At 34.6% G+C, this 17,500-nt stretch overlaps 1 protein-coding gene across 3 annotated transcripts in view; it reads right to left on the minus strand.

Annotated features, from left to right (window-relative positions):
* LOC144972801 (choline O-acetyltransferase-like) overlaps positions 1-17,500 on the minus strand; it is a 241,606-nt gene that overhangs the window by 198,192 nt on the left and 25,914 nt on the right. For 2 of the 3 annotated variants that reach the window (XM_078914455.1, XM_078914457.1), the window contains one exon: positions 4,440-4,521. The gene's annotated coding sequence lies outside the window, so the exon portion shown is untranslated. Of the gene's footprint in view, positions 1-4,439; positions 4,522-17,500 lie in introns of those variants that run through there. The other variant, XM_078914454.1, reaches the window with a different exon arrangement.

Below are 17,500 nucleotides of genomic sequence, written 5' to 3' on the forward strand. Positions count from 1 at the left end.
ATGATGATGATGATGATGATGATGATGATGATGATGATGATGATGATGATGATGATGATGATGATGATGATGATGATGATAATGATAATCATGAAGATGATAATGATGGTAGTTGTGATGATGATGATGTTGATGATGATGATAATGGTGATGATGATGATGACGACGACGACTACGACGATGACGATGGGGATATTATTGATGGTTATAATAATGACAACAATAATTATGATAATTACAATCATAATCATGATCACCATTAAAATGCCTAACCCTTATACTTATAGCTAACTATTCTGTTTTGCAGAGTTTAAAGGCAAGAAGAAGAAGAACAAAAACAACAACAAAAACAACATTCTCAGGCCAAAGAAGAGCCCAACTTCAAATATTTGATATCACACTTCCATCACTTGAGACTGTCTTGAGCCAATATTGTTTACATCAATCATGACACAGAGAATGTAGATCATCAAACTGTAAACAAATCTGATTCATTCTTTGATTTCCTGCAAATATTTCCTAAAGAATTTCATAACAACTTGTTTATCTCCTAACTTGTCATATTTTTGTTTATGAGTTTTGTTACTTTTCATTAAATTTTTAAAACTATTATTTATTTTTTTTACGTTTGGTTATTAGCATCATGTTTTGATTCTCGATTTCGTCTCTTATTTTGCTTTTTGTTTTTGTTTGTATTGTTTTGTTTATTTATATACTTAATGTTAGTCTTATTTTTTAAATGGAACGCACTGGAGAGTGGTTCGTTAAGATTTTTCTAAAATTGCCCGAAGGAATAAATCGAATAGGGAGTAATTGGAAGGGATGGGATAGAACAGCTGAAAAAGACGGAGTGTTCAGCAGAACAGGGATCCATTGCATCCTGCGTTTGACGATCCCTGAGGGAGGAACTCAAACACACACTCTAAATGGCTGTAATTTAGACGAATCTAGTTTCAATTTCAAACCCACGTGCCGCCTCCAAAGATTTAGGGTGAACAAACGCGGGCTTCGATCCCAACGTTTTAAAGTGGATGGGCGGGGCGGGGGGGGGGGGGGGCGGTTAGGGGGGGGGGGTATCTTTCTTTTTATGTTATTTATTTCTTCTTTAATTAGGCGGAGACATTAACTAAAAGATGTTTAGCGGATAGAATAGAAAAAAAGTAAAAACAAATTAAGAGGCTGCTACATCGTTCTCCCACCAGTCAGCTATTCCCGTCACGTGATAGATTTCCGGAAGTGACGTAATGAGAAGCTTCAAGCGGGATGATTAGCTCACGATATATCATGACAGCCACTTTTATAGGGGATATGTCTTTGATATGTTATTGAATTAGGAGCAGTGTTATTTCTAATTTTTTTTTATAATTGAGATAGTAGGTCTGGCTATCAGGATGAGTGGGTGTGGGGTGTTGGGTGTTAAGGAAACATTATCTGAAGAGTGTTATTCCGCAGGCAATTTATTAGGCGGGGAGACCCAAGTATTGAGAAATAGCCAATATTTTGGAGGACAGTTAAAAGCAAGAACTGTAAAAACAGGTTATTGCGTCTTTAGTTTTGGTATTTTTTCCTGATATGAGTCAGTTTTCATCTCATTTTAGTCATTCATTAATCACTCTATCTTGAATTCGATTTTTGTCTTATGAATGTGCAACATTGAATGCTGCTTACATAATTTCGTTCTCTCTCTCTCTCTCTCTCTCTCTCTCTCTCTCTCTCTCTCTCTCTCTCTCTCTCTCTCTCTCTCTCTCTTCGTGCCATAAATAACATCGAGTAAAGTTATCTCAAGTAAGGTCAATATATATATATATATATATATATATATATATATATATATATATATATATATAATCGTAAATGTACGCGCGCGCGCACACGCGCACACATACACACACAAACACGCGAGCGCGAGCGCATACCTGAAAACTTTGATATGCAAGGAATCAATCAGCACCTCATGCTTAAACAGATTTGATTTTGCTTCCATCCAATTTCATAACAACCATTTCATGGTATGAAGTCGGGCTGGTTTAGATATTAACATTGAAATTATTTTTTTTTTTTTAATTTGAGCTTTTATATTATAGCACAATATCCACTAAACGTGCTCAAAGAGCTTTACAAAGCGTCCCTGAAACATGTAGAACGAGACATGGCGCCTGTTGGGCGAGATTACAATTTTTCGAACAGAGACAACGCTGTTAACGGCAAGGTACTCAATTTACCGTGCGATGAGAGAATGTGAGTAAAGAGTTGTTTCCAAGGACTCAACTATGCACTGAGCGAAGCTCGAACCAAAGGCCTTTCGATCCGAAAGCGACGAGTGTCATACCACAAGATCGCATAGCCAAACATATAGTAAATAATATGAGACACGTGTAAGTATTTATGTTTGATTGATGAGAATGAATACTATTTCTTAAATTGGCAGTTAATAGCATTTACCATGTCTAGTCATTTTAACTTTAGAATTCTCTTTTGACCGTACTCTTGAAAGACACGTATTTAAAAATTTGGCCAGAAAACTCGTCCTTCAAATATCAATCGATATAAATGACCATCGTCTTGGCAAAAACTCTCAAACCGGGGATCTCGCGGAGTACATCAATGAACAGGTCAATAGGGCCAAAGATGAAAGGGAGTGTTGTAATGTGTTGTTGTGATGAAAATTGGCATTATTTCTCATAATGCCAAAAACTATAATTTAATTTTTCTAATCATTTCAACTTTCATTTCACTTTTTACCAATCGGTTCACCCGACATGATAAACGCGTTGAGATGATAGGTTGCAAATGAGAAAATTTTTATAAGGAATTAAAGGTAATAACAATAGGACACATTTATATAAGAAAGAGCAGAAAATCACAAAGCAATTCATTTAAGCATCTAACATTTAACCCACCGTATCAAAGCGGTATCTTATCTGGATAGACTAGATGCTTAAAATCTAATTTATAGCAACAAATTATATATAACATGAGGTGGATATCGTTGCGTTACGGTGGAGAATAACTACAATTTCTTACAGTGGCAAACACTCAACTACTGACTATCGTCGATAGTGCCGAGCAAAATCACCGAGATTCTTCGCTGCTAACTAGTTCGGTGTTGGCAGCTCTGTGTTGCTCATGATGGTGATTATGTGGCAAAATAAATGGTAAAATACGTAGCAGAGAATCTAATCTTTCTTTTCATGTATTATGTTTGTATATACTATTAAAAACCAAAAGTTATAACAAAACGGTACTTATATTATATCAACCCGCCCTTGTTAAAAGCTCACGTTTTTTTTTCTTTTTGAGGTCCGATTCATCCCGACATAATAAGGTTTTGAGATGCTGGGTCACATTTGAGACAACCCTTCCCCATGCAGCACAAAAAAAAACAACTTCTAAACTTCATTTTAGCGTACAGTTTCAGAGTTGTATAATTGACATGAGAACCGTTTCGTGTATAATACGATCAGGTGATTTCTCCATTATAAAAAGGAGAAAATGGAAGGAAAACCAAGCCTACTCACAAATTCATTGAGTTGTTCGAAATAAGTATCATTGTGTTTGTTTTGTATCCTATCAATTTAAATAACAATGGTGATGTCGCAAAAGAGTATTTCGAAGTCGATATGAAAGCAAATTATAGAAACGCGATGTAGGTTGCCAATTTAACGGTTTTCTCACTAAATGTATCAATACCGATTTGTCATATTATTTAATTGGAGGATCCTCAATTGGTAATGCATCCGACTTGCGCGGACAAGATTGTTTTCGAGCAATAACTTTGGTGGCTAAAGCAAAGACTCGATCTATATGTTCTGAAAGAATTATGTCATTGACTTCCTGAGAGTGTGACAAGCAATGGTTTTGTCATTTTTACATTGTATAAACTGGTATTTTAGACCGTTTTAAACATCTTTATATGATATAGCTTGACACTGAAATAACCTGTCTAATGTTCTTTTTCTTAAGGGTGGGGAAGGGTGGAATGTATAAAATGATGTACATTTTACCATTTTAAATCATTTTCATTCTGGGGGGCGGGGGGGGGGGGGCACATTTAGGGGCTGGTCTTGGTCCCCTAACTGGCCCTAGTCACCTCAATACATTGTACATCAGTCCCTAATAATACGAGAATACATAATTTGTGAGTTAATCGCCTTTCTCAATTATTTCTCACCAGGTTGTCTCAATTGTGATTCGAACCCCGGGAACATTCTCTTTAATAAGTATTGAACAACAAAATGCGTGAAACAGGAGTCCGTTTGAATTTTACGCGAAAAAAAAACATCCCAAAAAATCAGTCTACATCGACTGGACATCGAACCTAAGACCTTCTGATTACCGGTCAGACGGCGTGTAATGGTGGCACGTAATCAAAAGGTCTGAGGTTCGATCTCCAGTCGAGGTAGCCTGACTTGTTCCGATCTTTGCTCTAATATTCCTACCTTTGATGAAATCAATTCTTGCTCTTCTTTTACCATCAATCTTCAATTTTCTTCCAGGCCTTAGAATCCGAGTTGCCAATTTCTGGATAGAAAAAGCAAGCAACTTTTAATCAATCCTAATATTCTAGTATGAGGAAGGTTGATTGCAGACAACTTTCAAATTGGGCAGTGAGATTACATATACTTTTATGTACACTTTGATAAGGACAACTTTTATTTAGAATATTGAATTATATTTCAAAGCTCTTATGGCGTATTTGCCACATTGATGTAATATCAGCACTAGTAAAAAGGAAGAAAATGGGATAACCAAAGAAATATAGGTTTTTAATTAAAGCACTCAAGAAAAAGTGAGACAAAGAGGGCTGGTTCAAATAGGGAACAGAAATTGATTCCAAGAAGATATTCTTAATGTACTTAGTTTGAGATCATCTCATCCAGACACAAAGGACAATACATTCAAATGTTTACAAAATATACCAAAAGCAAACATATAATAGTACAACAACGTGAAAATATCATCTAAATAAATTTTAAGTTTTTCCTTCAGCCAAGAACTCCTGTCAGGGCCAGGACAAAACCAAGTAATCTCATTCCAAAACAAAGACAGAAAGCAACCTGGAAAAGGAAATATAAGGGAATAAAAGACACAGCAACAGTGACCTCCGCATCTACTACGGGAGGTCAAAGGACACCATCCAAAAGGAGTGGAATATGCTCTTTCCCCAATTTGTCAAAAAAAAATTCTAAACCTGAGACTTGACTAGAAAAAAGGTATGTGAAGTAAAAGTTTTTGTAACCAAAATTGTACAACACAACGGTGCTAGTACTCATTTAGAAATGAAACTATTTTCTTAAATCTTGTCTAAACAGTTTCTCAATTGTTAGTTCGACACCTTTTTCCAAGCACGATGTGATATAGGGATGATACAAGTAAGTGAAGAACATATAAATACGTCTCAAAAGTAATTTGTTAATTTCTTACTTGAATGATAAGTCATGATTAAGTAAATAGATATATAAATAAATAAATAAGTAGATTTTGGATATTTACTTAAACAAAATTTGCAATAGTTAAAAATTCAAAACTTGGACAAATTCATGGTAGCTGAAACCACTTCATAACGCGACTACTGTGTTAGCATTCTACATACATCTCAAATTTGAATTGGCGATACCATTTGATTTTTATTTTTAAAAATACCAAGTGCGAGAGTATAATTCATTGATCGATAAGTAGTACAGTAGTAACTGTGAAAGCAACATAATATAGATAATTCATATTTGTAGTATAACAATTATATTAACAATATGGTACGAGTAACAGACTGTTTGTTTAATGAGACCTTCAATGAATTGAATACAATGTTTACGATATAGTAAACGCAGGGTGGCTATATAAAAACAATACAAAACAAACGATTCTTAAATCGGGTAGTTTATGTATTTTAAAATTGAAAGCATAATGCATCAAAAAGTTAACGTTTTCAAAAATCATTTAATTATGTATATAAAATGTTAACCTCGTGTGCAACAACTTTTATTTTTCTTTAGAGTGCATTGAATTCTGCATTTATTATTTTATCGAGCATTTGTCTAAACATGAATGGTCATTTTGCAGGAACTATAACTCTCGTCTAATACCAATGAACGCTTTTGACATTTTCCTTCAAGTTTAAGATATAATATTCTTTAACTTGTTTTTAGTTGATGTGTAGAAAGGTTGATACTTTTGAGATATTTACAATTGTTTGTAGAATATGGCAGCCATTTTGATTTTCATTTTTTAAGCATGCTCCTCTGACAACAATATAAGCCACGTTTCATGCTTCTGTGGAAGTGTTGGCCCAGTTATTGGTCTCTTGGCAACCTTACTACTGACTCTGTCATGTGATCTCCGCTCACGGTTACACATAGTTTTGTATGTTGGTACGTTATATCCGGTTGGCGGGAGTTGTGAGCTTTTTACCTAAACGCAATGCATCAAAAGCCAGATACATAATAGGACTTGTCTTTTGACGTCATTTAAAGGTTAGTCCACGGCTTAGTGAAATGTCGTTAGTTGTGCTCAAAGCAACGGATGAACCCATTTGTAATGAATAAAACTCCCGATTTGTTTTCTTTTGTGGTCGTCGACTTGTAATTGGACGTAATTTTTTGGTCATTGTCAGGCTATGAGTATAGATAGTATGCGCTTGGCTAAGAAGCTCATAACATTGCCATCCGGAAGTATAACGGACCAACACACAAAACTGTGTGTATCCATGAGCGGTTATAGTCGGGTTAATACAGTTCAGTGAGCATTACTCATAAACGCGGAGGCAAAAAACAATAACAAAGACCTGAGTGACGTCATCTGCATACTATCTATAAGAAGGCTACGCCCATGGACAGCCATTGTTCCCCTGGAGAATTGGATTCAATAGTCTGTTGTCACGTCCGCCCAGCAACGAGCAGCTTGGTTTCAAACAAAGAGAATCGGTACTTTTTATTCTTCATCCTGGCTAGAACTTTTTCACTTGTCATGAGATCAGAATGTATAAAAGTCAAAACATGATCAGATTTATAACGTTTTTCTCCTCTGGATATATTTTTATGCTCGTCAGAGAAGTATTTCATAAAGGGCTGTCCGCCATTGTTCCGATAGTTTAGAACCAGTTACTAAGTACTACGTACTATGCGTCATTAATTGCGAGGGAAGTGACGTCACGACTATTGAATCCTATTCCAACCACTGTAAGTCCGAGTGTGTGGGTGTTTTTTTTTTTTTTTGTTTTTTTCCCACGTCCGCCCGCTCCTGATCCTGACTCTCCCCTTTCCATCACTCCATCTGAATCTCTATACATAAACTTTTTCCGTTCTTTCTCTCAAAAACAAACTCACGCGCACGCACAAAGACACACACACACACACACACACAGACAAACACACACACATTTGACACACATATAAAACACGACTAGCCCCTTATAACAAGTGTTATTTTGTTATTCTATTTGCTTGCCGATCCAAGCAAACACAGTGTTTAACGGGGCGGCAGTAAAAGATGAAATGGAAATGCCGCTTGGCCGTAACTCATTTAACGGGGAAGAAGTCACTGCTGGCCCTTCTTGTATTGCAGGAAATATAATATTCTGAATCAAAATGAGAGAATCGACGAACTTATATTTGTATTTGAAGAGAGTTTCTTCTAACCTTCTGTCTTGCTCTCTATGTCAAAATTAAAATGCAAACAGAAATTAACTCGTAGTTGAAGATGTACATCTAAATTTAGAAATAATTCGGTGACCATTTCAAATTCAGACCTTTTCTAAGACTATGGATAGAATAAAATTAACGTCACTCAGTTCTTCGTTGTTTTTTTTTTTTTTTGTCAGTCATTTTTATGAGTAGTTCTCACTAAATCACCACAATCATCATCATCATCATCATCATCATCATCATCATCATCACCATCATCATCATCATCATATTATTATTATTATTATTATCATTATATTATTATTATTATTATTATATTATTATTATTATTATTATTATTATTATTATATTATTATTATTATTATTATTATTATTATTATTATTATTATTATTATTATTATTATTATTATTATTATTATGATTATTATTATCATTATTATTATTGATGCTCATGTTAAAAACTATTGATATAATAATAAAGAAGAAACGGATTGAGACAACCAAGTACAACTACGACATCACATTTTAACGTCCTTGTTCACGTCAGGACTCTGGATACCCCAGCTCGGCCAGACCGTTTCCATTACAAAGCCCACGCGATTCAATTGGAGATGTTGTACAAATAAAATGGAGAAATCAAGCGTGCTGACACGATATTTAATCCAAAGTAGTTTTATTGGCAAAATTCTGTTTTCTGCCATTTCGGGTAGCAAAATTATGGGGGTCTTTACGACTGTTAGTATTGGAAAGGAAACTGTGTGGAATAAATCTTTACCTTTGGTGTCTGACACACAATATTTTATTTATAAACGCAAACTTTAGTAGGGTGTTTTGATTCAAAATTAGGATGTATCTATTGGTTAATGAAAAAGTAGGAAAATTATTGAATCAATTATTGTAAAATTATGTAAAAGTTTTATCTCGACTTGAACATTTATCTTTGGATAAAAACGTGTTTTTTTTTATGGCGCACTATCCAACAAACACTCAAAGCGCTTTACAAGAGATCCATCGTAAACAAACTCTTAATTTGCAGGACCAGACGTCAGTAAAGAGATATTACAAATTTTCTTTTCAACATTGACAACGACGTCAATATAGATAGGTACTAATTTTACACCTAAGTACTGTGAGGGAATGCCATGAAAGAGCCTTTTCAAAAGAATCAATTTTGGACAGCTCTAAGCGAGACTCGAACCTGGGACCTGCCGGTCCAAAGGCGAGTGTCATACCATTAGACGACATAGCCACATGATTTACATTTCCGTTTCATCATATCATTTAATATAATTGATAATGGTTAAAATAGAAATCCGTTCATTAAAAAAATCAATGGAGAAAATGTCTCTGTAGGGTCAATTCTAAGGTAAAACTTAATTTGAGCTAGGAATGCACCGCAGGGCAGAGTCGCAAAATAAGCTAGATCTATATGGTTTTCTTGCTTATGTTACAAGGCCATAAAGAACTTCTCGGTCATAATTCTATTTTTAAAAGTAGAAAATAAATAAATAGTTCAACATACCCATATACTACACATATTTATTTTGATACGGATATGATGCGGATCTCGAAGCAGCAGCATCAGATAGTTTTGTTATTAATCATATGAATCTTAACGCTATAAGACGAAGCAACGTCATACACGTACGACTTGTGGTCGATATTTCTTATTAAAAAGAAAATGTCTTCCGGTCTCGTCATCATCGCACTTGAATCTTAGCGTCAGTCCAGCTACCCAATCATGGGATCAGAAAAATCTTGACCTCACCCATGATTGATCTCGATCCCGTTAGATGTGAAGCGAGTGCTCTACTAACTGAACTATCGTGATCTCCCGGTCAGTCACCAAAATTGGGCCGAAAACGCTTTTGGCCAGTGGAACATATGCCTGACAAAAAAGAAAAAGAGACCAAGTTTCGGGCCATATGCCTTCCCTAACATATGCAAAAAAAAAGCAAATAATTATTTTTATTGAAATGCGTAAATTGAAAAGAGTAGGCTGATATGCGGACTTCATGTTTTTAAGAATCCTTTTGAACCTTCTCAATGACAATCTGCAAAATCTGAATTTTAGTCTTTCTTTTTTTATTTGGATTTTTATACTTTTTTCCTATCTATGTTTGCAAAACTCCCGAGTTTTTTTTTTTCATAAATAGAGAGATTTAACTAAAATGTCACTCTGAAAGTTAACTATTCTTTTCCTAAACACGTTGAAAACAGCTCTAATAAAACTTTTACTCAAGAAACAAGGACTCAATTCTGACGTATTTAAAAACAATCGACATGTCTCCAAATGTTCATTTTCCCCCAAGATCATTGCAAAAGTAGTACTCAGCCAATTGACGGTTGTCAAATCTATGAGAAAAACATATGCGTCCAAAATAAGAATATAAGTGAAAGAGTAGAACGTATATAAGAATTATTTGGTCTTGGGTGTCCGATAATCAATTTAAACTGGATGGTAGCGATACAGATTTACTGGTCATTGGAAGCAAAAATATGCTAAAACGAGTTACAGACGGATCTCTCAACATGGACGACATGGAGTAAAATTCGTGAACAAAATATAAAATCTATGCGTAAGCCCTGAATTAGAATCTACAAGAGACTCAAACACTAAATCTTTAAAAATGAGTTTCCGTTTTACTCAAAAAGAATTAGCATCATTGGAAAATTCTTCACAGTTGACGCCTGCCAACAATTCTTTACATCATTGACGAGCTCTTAATTGGACTATTGCAATTTTCTGTTATTCGGTTCAACTTCTGAAAGCATCAAACGATCTCAAGTTATTCAAAACAATGCTATACGTCTCATAGTCATACGAAAATGATGAGATGAAGCAACACCTCTTCTTTACCATCTGCATTGGCATTCCGTCAAAGAGAGAATCAGATGTAAGGATGCAACAGATTATATGTATTGAAGGAATTGGCCCACGGTGTCTTTGCGGTATTGTATCTGTCTTTGAGCCTGGTAGAAAACTGAAATCTTCAAACGCTCCAAGTAAATTAAAACTCCCAAAACTGAGACCAATGGAGGAGAGAAAACTTTTTCATACTTTGGTGCCGTAGTGTGGATCGGCTTATCACATTCTCTTAGAAGTTCGTCGTCTTTAAATTACTCAATAATTTGAATCAACTTTTGATTAGATTTGATTCCTTTAGAATTGTGAATTTGTATATTTTTGTTTACCTGACTCATTATTGTAATTGTAGAAGTGACCAGAGACCCTTCTTTAGTGGACAAGATCATCATCATCATCATCATCATCATCATCATCATCATCATCATCCTCATCATCATCATCATCATTAACATCATCATCATCATCAACAACAACAACAACAACAACGATGACGACGATAACAACAACAACAACAACAACAAGGATAACAACAACAACAACACTATTTAGCAGGTGTTAATCCCAGTTTCTATAGCGTGAACAATACCAATTGTTTGCTACTCTTTGGATAGGACTCGTCTATCGCAAAGTACTTTCCGTCAGATCTAACAGACCCTGCTACCAAATCACTGCTGGGTTGTTTTGTTTTGTCTTTTTTTTTTTTTTTTGTTGTTGTTTTTTTTAGACCCAGGCCATCCTATCTAATGACCCTATTAATTAGTAACAATTTTATTTGTTAGGTTTATTATAAAACTTATGTTTAGTGGTAGTAGCAGTAGAAAGGCATTGGCATTTACTGCTTCTGTATCGTTCGTTATAATTAATGAATGAAACACTGCTGGGTGGACAGATGGGTCGGTTGGATAAAAATCTCTAATACATTACCCGGGATCGATCTCGGTCCCATCGCGTGTGAAGCGAGTGCTCTACCAACTGAGCCATCGGAACCCCTTGAGCTATTGGGACCCCCCCCCCCTCCACGCACACACAGGCACACACACACACATGCATACACACACACATACATACACAGACACACACACAATACGAATGGAATAGTATATCTCGGACTTGTCTTATCTACAGCAGCTAATACCAGAAATAAACAATGGAGGAGCCCCTTTTTTATAAACTAAATGCAAACGTTTTGGCATTTAGATTTTAGACACCAGACTTCGAGAAGAGTTTACAATTGTGTTTAAAAAATACAGTGTGAAATAGAAAAAAAAATTAAAAGTGTTTGCAACTTAGAGTAATTGCACAATCTTCGCACAACTCGAGACATATTGGGCTAAATCCCGATCTGCAGACATGACTGAATGAGAGTGACAGTAGGCGGGAGTTCCATAGGGAAGGGACAAATCTGCACATACTGTTTTGAAGCCCATTTATTAGTCTTTATTCTCAATGCGATTACTTATCTAGTTGGGTTTTCATTTTACATTTTTTATCAGTTATTAAAAAAGGAGAAAAGCTGTAGTGCTAAAATTGTAAGAAAAATGCTTGGATATCCCTTACTTATCCACTTTCAAATCGACGTCTAAATGAAAAATCAATATAAAGAACAATTGGTTATTTGGGAAAATACTAAGTGGGTTCCTGCTTACAAGAGACCAATGAGTGATGTTTATACGCGAGGAGTCGAAGTCAACTAAGGGAAACAACTGTCTAAATTGTAACGTGCATAATATTTCATGATTGCTGCCCATGGATATTTTTCATGTGCTTGGATTTTGCCATAAAGGTCGCAGAAAATAAAGAGAGTAGAGACCCTGCCACAGTAGAAACAAATAATAAACAGCTATCAATTCGTTTGAAAACAAATATATATAAAACATGTCCAAGGCTATGGTAAAAGATGTTTCGTTAACATGGCGCGACGCTGATCCTCTTAGCTAGCTACATATTTGTTAATGAATGTATATTTATTTATAAACATTTTCAGTGTTGCAAAAACCAAATCGCCATACTCGCTAAATTAAACCAGATAAAAGCCACAATGCAGAGCCGCAATAAGTGGGCGATAAGGGTTAAGTTTCTTCGTATGTCTCTATGGGTGCCGTAAAACATTCCCTGTAAGCACAACGCTATATATTTGTTAATTAATATAGTTTTCTTCATGTAAAAAAATCGTTATAGCAAAAGTGTGGCGAAATTCCCATACTTGAATCATGCAGAGGAAATAACACTGACATTTTAAGCTCGTTATGTTTTATACACCTTGACAGATAACGACAAGCATATAAAGGAAGTTGTGGTGTCGCCTTGAATCGCATATTTGAGAAATTAATAACATTTGTTCATTAAAAATTTAGATCTTTTTATTATACTTTATTGTATACCGCTACCGAAATAAATCCAAAGCATGACTGATCATTATTTAAAAGGAAATATCATGAATTAAAATCCAAACGTTTGATTCTAACTGCAAAGAGTATTTAGGGAACATCAGAAAATATAATGTAGCGTTCAGCTACTACTGTTCTTTTCTGTGTGACTCTTCCTGGATTACGATGAAGATTTTAATGGAAACATTGACAATTTTCAAACGAAATATTCCATTTCATTTTATTTCTTGGGGGGGCGCGGGGGTTGTTTGTTTGTGGTTTGTTTTGTTGTGTATTTTTTGTTTTTGTTTTTTTTATCAAGAATAAACTATAAACTCCTCTTCCGATGAAACCCGTGTAGCCCTTTTGGTTTGCTTCAATTTTTTTTTTAATCCATGTATGACGTCTTTGATGACGACAGATAAAACAGGTGTAATGTGGCGTTATTATCATTCCATATTTCTAAACTATATACACGCAAAACACAAAAAGAAACATCTGTTTCGAAGATACATAGATAAACTCGACAGGGCTTTGTCCCTCCCTCTATTTAATTGATTGCATGTTCGCTAATAATATTTAGACAGTAAATTATTGTTATCCAACTCATCAATGTCATCTAGACCAAAAGAATTCATTTATCCCAATCACGGTATATTCTCGTAAAAACATCATTCAACATGCTCGCTGCTTTTCTTTTTTATTATGACTCAAGCATCAACACTTCAATAAACAGACAACAATCGGATGCTTCGAACAAAAACAGCTGCATAAAAACCTGATTTGGATCAAACTAAAATGCCAAAGCTCCCCCCCCCCCCCCCCCCCCACCTCTCTCTCTCTCTCTCTCTCTCTCTCTCTCTCCTCTCTCTCTCTCTCTCTCTCTCTCATATATATATATATATATATATATATATATATATATATATATATATATATATGCATATATCATATCATATATATGCATATGTATATATAAATATATATATTATCATATATTATATATATATATATATAAATTATTGTAAATTGCTCTCTCTATCTATCTATCTATCTATCTATCTATCTATCTATCTATCTATCTATCTATCTATCTATCTATCTATCTATCTATCTTTCTATCTCTCCCTTTCTCGCTCATTTACAATCTCTAAAATTTTCATTATATTTACACACACACATCATAATATATATATATATATATATATATATATATATATATATATATATATATATATTATATATATATATATATACAACAATATATATATATATATATATATATATATATGTTTGTGTGTGTGTGAGTGTGTGTGAGTGTGCGAGTGCGCTTGTACATATGTGCCTATATCTTCTAGTAACAGATAATGATCAGTTACATAAATGTCTATCTTATCTCATAAAAAGTCGAATAACTTGAACAGTTTTGCCAAATCGGATTCAAGGGAAATGACAAGCCTGCAAATCAATAACTCTATCATAGACCCTGTGTCGTATAAACCAGGTCTCGACTAAAATCTGTCATCATTTTTATCCTAGGCATTTGCTTTTTGATGAGTAAATTATACGTTTTATTTTTTTTTATTCTACTTTGTTGAATGTCAATTTCATTTTGTAAAACTTGCATAGTTGGATAATTTGTGCGACTTTTGTGTGTGTCTGTTTGGCTCGGTATGAGTGTGTTTCTGGTTTGACAAGTATATATTATAAAGAGCTTTGATACTTCGGCATTTAGCGCTATAAAAGAACACTTTATTATTATTATTATTATTATTATTATTATTATTATTATTATTATTATTATTATTATTATTATTATTATTATTATTATTATTATTAAGGCCATTTAGAAGACATCTATATATCTTGGTTGTTTGACCTCTGTATTAAATATGCCAGTAAGGTCGCGGGTTCAAACCCCCATCACCGCCGCAAAATTATTATTCTCCTACTTTCCTACTCGTTTCATCTCTTGTTGTTACCAACATAAGTGCCTGCTCACTTTTTCTGAATTAAAAATTCACCCCAAATACCGGAGCATACTCAATGTCTCAATTGTTTCTATGTTATATGTTTGTGTTGAGAATATTGGCAATTAAGCTTAATTGCTGGCCAACTAACTTCGCGACGTTATGTGTGTTGGACCCACGATCTCAAGTAGTCGGGAAGAGAGAGAGAGAGAGAGCTCTAATAATGACTAGGATAAGAGACGATCTTTTTGGGGACCGTGGATAGCTCATACGGTAGAGTCACGCTCTTCCCGGCCAGGCGGATGTGTCGTACCAGTAAGGTCGCGGGTTCAAACCCCCATCACCGCCGCGAAATTTTTCTACTCACTTCATCTCTTGTTGTTATTTAATATAACCGTTCTGTCAAAAAAAAAAAAAAAAAAGAGCGATTGAGCTCACGAGTTAGCAAGCAAATTTGGTTCCGTTTAAAATATTTTCAGTAAAATTTACGTCAATGGAACAAAGAGCACAAGGTCAATGATCTCTAAATCGGAGACAGAAACAACAACAATAAAATATCAGCTAAAATCTCTGAAACTTGTTTGTAAACTGGTAAGCAAGGCGTTTTTCAAAACAATTGTTTAACACCTGTCTATGACGTGTATATTAATCATCAAATCATAAGGTGTCCGTCCGTTACTCTTTGAACGTTTACAAATATTTCAAACTTTACAATTACGATGTTAGAACTGATAGAAGTAGCTAGTGAAATTTTTAAAATATAATAAACGAAGGAGTGACGTGGAGAATGGGGGGGTTAGAAAAAATAGAGAGAGAGAGAGAGAGAGAGAGAGAGAGAGAGAGAGAGAGAGAGAGAGAGAGAGAAGTCTGTATGCTTGATCTTTGTTCAAGAGAGAAGACGAGCTTAAGTGACTCTCTCTCTCTCTCTCTCTCTCTCTCTCTCTCTCTCTCTCTCTCTCTCTCTCTATCTTCTGTGTGTGTGCCTCTGTTGGCGGGGCTTGATCTCAAGTATGAAAAGATAAAAAAAAATATGAACTCTTTGACACTTTTTGACAGGTTTACCATGTTGAATAAAGCACCACAACGCTCATTTCGTAATGCACCAATCTGTCACTACATTTGATCAAGTGGAGTGAATGCATGATGAAGTCTTATTCATGTGTCACATCCAGCAAGACGAGACAATGGCTTGTGATAAACAGTTTAACATCCAGAGCCAGTCAAACTCTGCCTTCTTACATTGTTAAAACATGTAGGATTCACCCTTGATGGAACTGTGATGAAAGATGCCGAGGATCTGGTATTGCATTGTCCAGTGGCAAGATTTAATGATTCAACATGGCTAGAATTCTATGACAGAATCTAATTTTGTTGATGGGTGATCTACAATCCTGAAATTCAAAGGTTCCGCAAAAATAATATTCTGACTTGCTCAAAGAAAAAAAAACCAAATATATCTATATAAGAGCAGAAAAATGGCTTGTTTTTCTATATACATTTGATGTTAAAATGTATATTATTGTTTAATATATATCTGTTTATTATGTATAACCCAAAACATTTAATTTGATGTTTGATCACGGGTCTTCCCTGAATGTCGCTGTATACGGAAGTTCTTCCAAAAGCTTGATATAAGATAGTCAAGCGGCTGTAACAAAGGCTGTTTCTTATGATTTTCAACACAAAAGTCATAAATTTGATATTTTTATCAATCTAGTTATTTCTCTTTACCTAGGCTAAATATTTTAATTAATTCAAAATCCGAGGGTCCAGAACCAAAAGAATTAAAGAAGTACTTTTCCATTGGGTAGAAAAAGTGGAGAAACAGTTAATACTCTGCCCATACTTTTTAAACACTGGGGAAGAAATCCTGCTATGTATTTTTGTGGCAGTCTGTGTTATTCATTCTTAGTATTTAACTCATGGTGACTGATGAAAACTAGATGCTTTCTTTCTTTGACTCAATATTAGACGTCTAGTGTGTTTTGTTTCTGATATTTTGTGAAAGCCGTATTGTTAGATATTTGGAATTATTTGACCTTAAATCTCATCCAAAATAAAAAAAATGAATGATAAATCATTAATAGTAACGGGTACTTATTTACAGGTCTAATAACCCAACGTGTTATGGGCTCTTTGTTGTTACCGGAAATACCCAAGGCCATTATAACAACATTAAATTCAACCCATTAGTGCGATTGACTGTCAGACTTGCAAATATGTGCACCGCAATTCAGACATATCTTTTATAGGATGCTAAAAAAAAACAATCCTTGCTTTGAATTACAGACTACTATGTATCGTATTTAAATCACATGATCCAGTAAGCTACGAATAAACTATATTACTGTCTTCATACTGACCTACCTCCATCTTTGAAGATTTTTAGTCTGCCCTAAGTTTCAGACCAAATCATTTGTCTGTCTGCTGATACTGTGTATTCTTAGCACAATATGAACAGAATATCCATTTAGAATTTTGATTTCTTTCACCCATATGTAGTTTTGGAAAACTCCAATACCCTATCCAGAATGGTTTAGTCAGCATTGTCAACGTCCTATTCGTGCTACAACTATAATTTATATTTCAGTGAAAATTTCCTCATTAATTTAATTAGAATAAATACTTTGCCACTTTTTTAATGCTGTGCTAATA

Source organism: Berghia stephanieae, chromosome 5 (genome assembly GCF_034508935.2).
Source record: "Berghia stephanieae isolate SIO BIC M18660-M18661 chromosome 5, UCSD_Bste_1.3, whole genome shotgun sequence".
In the NCBI taxonomy this organism is placed as follows: Eukaryota; Metazoa; Mollusca; class Gastropoda; order Nudibranchia; family Aeolidiidae; genus Berghia; species Berghia stephanieae.